At 42.7% G+C, this 5280-nt stretch overlaps 1 long non-coding RNA gene and 1 pseudogene across 1 annotated transcript; one reads left to right on the plus strand and one right to left on the minus strand.

Moving 5' to 3' along the window:
- Window positions 1-1921: 1921 nt before the first annotated feature.
- LOC121934946 lies at window positions 1922-4753 on the minus strand. Its single transcript, XR_006104706.1, has 2 exons — window positions 3757-4753; window positions 1922-2027 (listed from the first exon to the last, which is right to left on the minus strand). It is a non-coding gene; the product is annotated as an uncharacterized LOC121934946 (long non-coding RNA).
- Window positions 4745-5280, plus strand: part of LOC121934944 — a 4819-nt pseudogene continuing 4283 nt past the window's right edge.

Consider the following 5280-nt stretch of genomic DNA (forward strand, 5'->3'; position numbering starts at 1 on the left):
GGACATGTCAGAAACTTACTAGTCTGGGGTTGCAGGGCAAGACAAAAGAGAGGCAGTGTGACCCCACTGAGGCCAATTGGACCACTTATGGCAAATGTACAGAGTAGGATGTTTCAGTCCGCTGGGAGGGGTCAGGTCATTTTTGTTAATTCATTAATTAAAGAGCAGATGTCCAACTAGTCCTGTCAGCTAAGCTTCAATGTTCTGGTTTCAAATGTAAATACATTGTTTATGTATTATGTATATATTATATTTTCCTTTACTATTATTATTCCTTACTATTGTTACTACTATTAAAACAGCTGTATTTTGAATTATTCTATGATAAAACAAAGATTGGTATTTTCACAGATCTAATTGGTGTAGTGTGGGCTTTTTATAGTTACTTGTTTGGCTATTTATTTATGTATTTGTTTTTTGGTCAGTGAAAGGGAGATGTAAACGGTGGTTATTATGAGTTTTCTTTTAGCTCTGTCCAGGCCAGAATTAAAGTGTTGCATATGTGAGTTTTAAATCTGGTAGTTTTAGAGCTCTTAACAGAAAAAAGATTACAAAAGATTTCAAACACAGACCACTTCCCTTGTCTTAGAGGTGAGATGTAAAATGCAAAATTAAACACATACATACATGGATGCCATAGGATGAAAGGGCAGAGGAGGAAGAGGAGAGAGAAACCAGGACCTTTTAGAAGCAATTTAAAAAGTGGAGTGACAGAGGATTAACTGGCTGTCTCTCCAAATTGTGACAGTTGGAAGGTACGCTACATATTCCCTACTTTTTGCTTACAACATATTGATGGCAGTTGAGCATGAAGAGAAGGTTGAGGAAGAATGGAAACTAATGTCCTGCCAAACCCTTTTGCAGTTAAAGAGAATCTTTTTTAAAAGGTGGAGTGATTTGCATTGGGGAGGTATATGTCATACTATTATACCATCCATACTACAGTGGACCCTTGTTATACACTGGTGTTTGGTTCCAAGATCCCCCGTGTATAACAAAATCCGTGTATGCTCAAGCACCATTAAATATAATGACATAGCAAAATGGTGTCCCTTAGAAAAAATGGAAAATCAAGGTAAATTTATACTTTTTTGGAACATTTTCAAACCGTGTATGCTTGAATCCGTGTATAAGAAGGGCCGACTGTATATATGTTTCGGGGGAGAAGAGAGAAGAAAAGGACATCATTTCCCATTTTCCAAAGACAAAGCTCTTCATGATCACCATGATATTCCTATTAAATCCACAGGTGTGGGGCAGGCAGGCAGATTCATGTTTCTATATCGTACGGCAGTTAGGAAAAGGAATGGAGATAAATGTGTCTTTTTCCCCTCCCAGTTGTAGGAACAGTAAATGCGAGAGAATTAATGGGTTGACAATCAAAGATTGTCTTTAAAATTAACCTGAGTTACTTGTTAAATATTTCCACTTTTGGCAAAGTTTAAAAAGAGGGAACCTATTTACAAATTAAGGTGATTCGTGAGAAATGTTTGAAAAGACACACTGGGTTGTCTATTGGCATTATGTTTTCCCATAAGCCCTCATTAGGCAGCATTAATTTGCTCAGAACTCACCCAGCTTTACCTAAAAATAATGTTATACTTGTCACAGAGTTTTCAGAACAACATCATAGCAATGGCTGTCATGTCCTTGTCACTTTCCCCATGTTGAAAGCTGAATAAAAGTGTATTCATTATATATATAACAAAACAACCAGAAAAGAGAAATTCGTAGGTGACAAAGAGAAGCTGTCTCCGCGGAAATCCTCTGCTAATACCATTTTTATTGGGCCACCAATAAAGATAACAAGGGCGTGAAATGCATCTGAATTTGAAATAATGACAGTCTCAAGATCAGAATTAGATTGAACTGAGAAAATCAATTTGAATAAGGACAAAATTGTTCAGTGGCACAGCAGAAATTATTTAAACACATTTATTGAACTTCAACAACACCTACTTTTCAGATTCTATGTCTGATGATATTTCTCTTCTGTGCAGCAAAAGTATCTTCCATCACTGAATAATCTACATGGCAGAGGAGAGAATATTTGGATTAAAATTTATTTGCAAAACAGGAGACATTACACATATGCTTAGTTTTACAGATGAGAAAAAATTCTCAACTTGAGTCCATCAAGCTAATCTTCATTAAAACAAAAGAGAATGGTTCGACCAATATGCAGTCAGGAGGGGAATATCCCAAACCAGTATGCTGTATCGGTTTAAGTGGTGGACTAGGACTTTGGGAGACCAGGGTTTGACTCTCCACTCAGCCATGGAAACCCATAGGTTACTTTGGGCAAGCCATACTCTTTCAGCCTCAGAAGAAGGCAACCTCAAATCCGATCTGAACAAATCTTGCAAGAAAACCCTATGATAGGTCTCCCATAAGGTAATTGGAAATTACTTGAAGACACACAGCACCAACAATGGAGTGTTGCTGGTTAGACCCCATCTAGAGTACCATGTTCAGTTCTGGGCACCTCATTTTAAGAAAAATATAGACAAAGTTGAAACGGGTTCAGAGAAGGGCAACAAGGATGATAAGAGGTATGGAGAACAAAACCTATGAGGAAAACTTGGAGGATCTGGGCATGCTCTGCTTGATGAAGAGAAGGCTGAAAGGTGGCATGACTGGCATCTTTAAATACCTCAAGGGCTGCCACAGAGAGGAGGGTATAGGTTTGTTCTCTGCTGACTTTGGAGGTAGAACTAGGTTTAAGTTGTAAGCTACAGAAAGGTAGGTATTTGGCTGAACATTAGAAGGAACTTCTTAACAGAGAGGTAGATTCAGCAGTGGAACCAGTTACTTAGAGAGGTGGCAGTGGGTTTCCAAGGGCCAGAACAGACAGGCCAAAATAAAACTGTTTCAGGTCACTTTGGAGGTATGCTGTTTAAATGATACACACATCTTAAGAGTCCAGAAGCTGCTCCAAAGCTCGCCTCCAATCCTTAGGACTGGAACGTGGCTTTGGTGCAGCTTCCGGCCTCTTAGGACGCATGCAGCATTTAAATAGCATACCTTCAAAGTGACCCGAAACAGCTTTATTTTGGCCTGTCTGTTGGGGCCTCTACTCTGGATTTTTGCAAAACGAGGCTCAATGCTCAAGATGGAGATCCTGAATTAAGCAGGAGGTTGGACTTATGGCCCATAGGGATCCTTCCAATTCAGCAGTTCCAGGATTTTATATAACTCAAGTCCAAAACACACTGCAGAAATAAACCAGTTTGAGACTGCTTTGACCACCCTGGCTCAATGCTAAGGAATTCTGGGAACTGTAGTTTCATGAGACATTTAGCCTTCTCTCTGTCAGAGAGCTCTGAGGCCACAACAAACTACAATTCCCAGAATCCCATAGCATTGAGGCAAGGCAGTTCAAGCGATGTCAAACTGGATTATTTATGCATTTGTGGATGCAGCCTTAGTGATTAAAAAACAAACAAACCCTGGACGCTGCATATTAATTTGTAGATTGATTTCTTGGCAAGGAAAGCGTCCTACTACTACTACTGAGCCAAACACTGTTGTTCGGTAGTGATTCCTGTCTATTGCGAGACCTGTACAATGAAAATGCGTTATTACTATTACATGGTTAGCTTGTAATGAAACAGAAGACCAGCATGGATTTGTTTGGTGCTAGTATGCCACCATGTGGCTATAAAGACATGCACAGATTTGCAATCTAATGGGACAAGTAACTTTCATCGTGGCCACCCTGTTTGAAGTCGACACATAACAAAAAAGCAAACAAACCACGAAGTCGAAGGCTTTCACGGCCGGCATCCGTGGTCTTTTGTGGGTTCTTTGGGCTCCGTGGCCACGTTCTAGAACGAGTTTCTTCCTGACGTTTCGCTGTCATCTGTCTGCAAACAAGAATCAAGGGACACAAAAGACACTGCGTTAGGGTTGCCGTAATTGTCCACTAAAACCCGGGACAAAACGTAGGACGAAATCTAGACCAAACTGCAGGACAAAACTCAGCCCAAAATGTAGGACATTTACAGTCCTCCATTTTTCTTAATTGGTCTAGATTTTGTCCTACGTTTTGTCCAGGGTTTTAGTGGACAATGAGGTGAAATTTCATATCAGATTGTGGTTATTAACTGCCAGCGGATTGACTTTGATTTAGGGCGACCCTATGAACGAGAGACCTCCTCCAAGCCTCCTTCTTATCAACAGCCCTCCTTAAATCCTGGAAGCTAAGGCCTGTGGCCTTTTGGACTGGGTCCCTCCAGCTGTAATGCCACATTTCTCTTTCCTTACTCCTTCCAATGCTTCTTACTGCCAGGCCCCCTTGAAGGCTGAGGGCAGGAGGAATGTTTTTAAAGGGCATTTCCCAATGTTGGTAAACAATAAACAAACCAGGACCCTGCTGGGCAGATAGATAAACTGGGATCTGGATTGAACTCTGTCTTGAGCACCTTGGTTCACCTTTGGTTTGTAAAGTGGAACTCACACAAACCAACAGAGCCTCTGTGAGGCCTAGTGAAAGCACCTTGAACCCTAGCCTACACTTCTCCCAGGCCTTCCAGACAACAACAGTGTGTTACACAGAGTTGTAAGTTGTAAGTAAGGACGTCTAGTTGGCTAACTTCCTAGGAGCTAGTTTTAACCAGGCCAAAACCAGGCCTAAATCGTGCTAAGAAGCCTTTCAACGACGGGGAGGCGCCATTTTGTAAGCCGCCGCTCGATAAGCTCGGCGCTCGGCTATGACTTTTCCATACTAGTTCCGCAAATCGACTCTTCGGCCTGCGCGGCGCTCAGCCCCCGGCGCATGCGCAGTGATATAACTCGCTTCTCAAGGGAGTTTTCGGAGGAGTCGGACATCGCCGCGTCGGCGAAGATGGTGAAGCTGACGGCGGAGCTGATCGAGCAGGCGGCGCAGTACACCAACGCCGTCCGCGACCGGGAGCTGGACCTGCGCGGTGAGGAGGCCGGCGGCTACTTTACAGGAGGGATTTGGTGCCTCCTCAATTGAGGAGGCCAAGAGGCGCGGGCTACAGTGGCCCTCGAGGGTCCTGTTTCCTCGAATAGGCCTGGAACGCGTCTCTGTGGGACATAAAAGAGGGAGAGCTTGGTTGACGGTGGCCCTCGAGGGTCATAATTCCTTGAATCAGCCTCGAACGCGTTGCTCTGGGACTTAAAAGAGGGAATGAGTTGAGAGAGTGGTTTATGGTCCAAAACACACTGTAAAAGCAATCCACTTCGAGACCACTTTATCTGCCTTGCCTCAGCACTAAGGAATCCTGGGAATTGTAGTTCATTGTGGCACCAGAG

The sequence above is a fragment of the Sceloporus undulatus genome, chromosome 6 (genome assembly GCF_019175285.1).
Source record: "Sceloporus undulatus isolate JIND9_A2432 ecotype Alabama chromosome 6, SceUnd_v1.1, whole genome shotgun sequence".
NCBI lineage: Eukaryota > Metazoa > Chordata > Lepidosauria > Squamata > Phrynosomatidae > Sceloporus > Sceloporus undulatus.